This window comes from Hyaena hyaena, unplaced genomic scaffold, assembly GCF_003009895.1.
Source record: "Hyaena hyaena isolate Hyena2069 unplaced genomic scaffold, ASM300989v1 scaffold_1708, whole genome shotgun sequence".
Taxonomy (NCBI): domain Eukaryota; kingdom Metazoa; phylum Chordata; class Mammalia; order Carnivora; family Hyaenidae; genus Hyaena; species Hyaena hyaena.
In genome coordinates, this window is record NW_024082341.1 from 171232 (window position 1) to 174526 (window position 3295).

At 41.1% G+C, this 3295-nt stretch overlaps 1 pseudogene; it reads right to left on the reverse strand.

Annotated features, from left to right (window-relative positions):
* Positions 1–379: 379 nt before the first annotated feature.
* LOC120226490 lies at positions 380–474 on the reverse strand (annotated as a pseudogene).
* Positions 475–3295: the final 2821 nt, after the last annotated feature.

Consider the following 3295-nt stretch of genomic DNA (forward strand, 5'->3'; position numbering starts at 1 on the left):
TATAATGGATATCTGAAGGAAGTATGTTTTAGGGTCTTAGGGAAGGAATATACTTGGCCTGTTTGAGGAGAAGGAAGGCTAGATTGATTAGAACAGAGGTAATGAGGGGCACCTGGGTGGTTCAGTTGGTTGAGCGTCCAACTTCAGCTCAGATCATGATCTCTCAGTTTGTGGGTTTGAGTCCTGCATTGGGCTCTGTGCTAACAGCTCTGAGCCTGGAGCCTGCTTGGGATTTGTCATTCTCTATTCCTACCCTGCTTGTGCTCTGTCTCTCAAAAATAAATAAACATTGAAATAATTTAAAAAAATAACAGAGGTAGTGAAATGGAGAGAGAGAATGGAAATGAGGTCTGTGAGTATTCAGGAAGACAACTCAAGTAGAAGCTTGCACACTTTGATGTGACTTTAAATAAATAAATATACTGATAAGAACAGATACCACACTTGATCTTAGCCAAAAGGCCAAGAAGCAAAAAATAAATAAATATAGATAAAGAACATTTGTGGGGTCTTGATCAGAGGATTCAAATGGTCTCACCAACAGGATCACTCTTGCTGTTGTGTGGAGATTGGATTATCATAAAGCAAGTGTGGAAGAAAAGATACAAATAAGTAAACTATTACAGAAATCACGGTAAGAGGTGATGGAAGTTTGATTTGGATGACAGAAGTGGACGGGGGTGAGAAGTAGTCCAGTTTTGGATATTATTTAAAGGTATAGTAATCAAATACTAAATTATTTAGGGAATGAATGATTTAAGGAATATGAAAGAAAGCTAGGATTGAAGGGTAATTTCACTGGGCTTGGTCATAGAGATCTACAGATTTTATTTATTTATTTATTTATTTATTTTAAAATTTTTCAATGTTTTTATTTATTTCTGAGAGAGAGAGACAGCTTGAGCAGGAGAGGGTCAGAGAGAGAAGAAGATACAGAATCTGAAGCAGGTTCCAGGCTCTGAGCTAGCTGTCAGCACAGAGCCCAACGTGGGGCTCAAACCCACAAACAGTGAGATAATGACTTGAGCCAAAGTCAGACGCTTAACCAACTGAGCTACCCAGGCGCCCTGGGATCTACAGGGTTTAATTGCCATTTATAGAAATAAGGGATGTTGGAGAGCCCAAGGTTGGAGCAGGTGAAATCCACGCTATGGGCTTGGACATATTTAAGGTATTTATTAGATATTCAGATTGAGTTGCTGTATTAATTTTCCAAGACTGCTCTAATAAAGTACCTCAAACTGGGTGGCTTAAGAGCAGAAATTTATTGTCTTATAGTTGTGGAAGCTAGATGTCCAACATCAAGGTGCCAGCAAGTTTGGTTCCTTCTAGTATTTGAGAGGGAAGAATCTGTTCCAGGCCTTCTTTTTGGCTTATAGATGACTGTCTTCTGCTTATGCCTCCTCACATCATCTTCCCTCTGTGCTTGTCTGTGTCCAAATTTCTTCTTATACGGCCATCAGTTATACTGGATTAGAACCCTCCCTACGAACTTTATTTCTTAATTTGATTATGTTAACAAAGACACTATCTCCAACTAAGGTCATGTTCTAAGTTAAGGGGGTTAGGAATTTCAAATATGATTTTTGGGTGGACACAACTCAGCCCACAACAGATGACAAACTTAGGGAAGAGGTTGGAGATGAAATGTGTATTTGCTGTTATCTGCATGTAAGTGATATTTAAAGCTATGAGGCTGCATGAGAGCACTCTCTGGGATGAGTGGAGATAGAGATGTCTTCAGATGCTCTAAGATTTAGATATGGGTCGGACACCGACTCACCATAAATCTTCAGTTACATATCTTTTAGGAAATTGTAAGTCTGTTTAAATTTTGAACCTATGATGTTTGGACCATGCAGGATTATAGCCAATAGCCCCCACTTTCAGAGGAAAAGGGAAAATTGTAGCGTGGGTAAGATTAAAGCAAATACTTTTTGTAAACAGTGTGTAGGTTCTGGTAGACTCTGTTTTCTTTAAAGACTGGCTATTGTTTTCTTTAAAAAGTTAACTTCTGGGTAGTTTTTAGCATTTTCCTGGAAGAACCTAAAGCAAATGTGAAAGTACACTAAGGAACTTTGCCTTACTGAATCAGAGTCCTGATAGAAAAGGAAATAGGCGACATGTTTCAGATGTGTAGCTCCCACAGTGTCCTGGAAATGAACTCAACCACAGAGCCATTTTCTTTTCATCTTTTGTTACTTAGTGACACGTAACAGACCATTTTGCTAGTTTTGAGCTCTTAGAGTGACTGCCGATCACGATTTAGCCTGTTGCCGGAAAGGTGCTCTCTGTTCATCTGGTCAGCATATATGTGCCAAGTGCCCTCAGCAGATTGTCATACTGGGAAGGATGACCACAAGTCTGGCCATGGAGGAGTATGGGTCCATTTTGTGTTCTGGGATAATTCTCCATGCACACAGCATCCTAAGGTAGGAACAGCATGGACCTGAGGCCTGAATTCTCTCCCTAGCTCTGACTCCAATCTAGGACATGCCTATTGACTAGTCATTTTTTCTTAGACTTTATACAGTCTAATGACTTAACACATAAATGGGATTTTTAAAGGCCATTACTGTTTCCATGGGGCCTTCACAGACACACTTGGCCTAATTCTGTGACTTGTTGTTGGACCTGGCTTGACATTCTGGGTGGAAGACTAAGTGTTTGTGTTAACAAAATAACAAGAACGTTTCAAAAACAAATTCCCAACACCCCAAAACTTGCCTCCGGTGTAACTTTTTGCTTTTGCTGTCCTACACCTGCCTTGTATCTGTGACTTACATTCCATTAAAATGTGTTTAGAGTGATCTTTTGTGAGTGTTAGACTTCAAAGTGAGAAGTATATTTAAAAACATTATCTTGGGGCGCCTGGGTGGCTCAGTCTGTTAAGCATCCGACTTTGGCTCAGGTCATGATCTGTGATTTCGTGGGTTCGAGCCCCACATCGAGCTATGTGCTGACAGCTAGCTCAGAGCCTGGAGCCTCTTTCAGATTCTGTATCTCTCTCTCTCTCTGACCCTCTCCTGATCATGCTGTCTTTCTCTCTCTTTCTCTCTCTCTCTCTCTCCCTGTCCCTCTCAGAAATAAATAAAACGTTAAAATTTAAAAAAAATATTATCTCTTGGGGAGCCTGGGTGACTCAGCTGGTTAAGAATCCAACTTCAGGGGCGCCTGGGTGGCTTAGTCGGTTAAGCGTCCGACTTTCACTTAGGTCATGATCTCGCGGTTCGTGGGTTCGAGCCCTGCGTCGGGCTCTGTGCTGACTGCCAGCTCAGAGCCTGGAGCCTGTTTC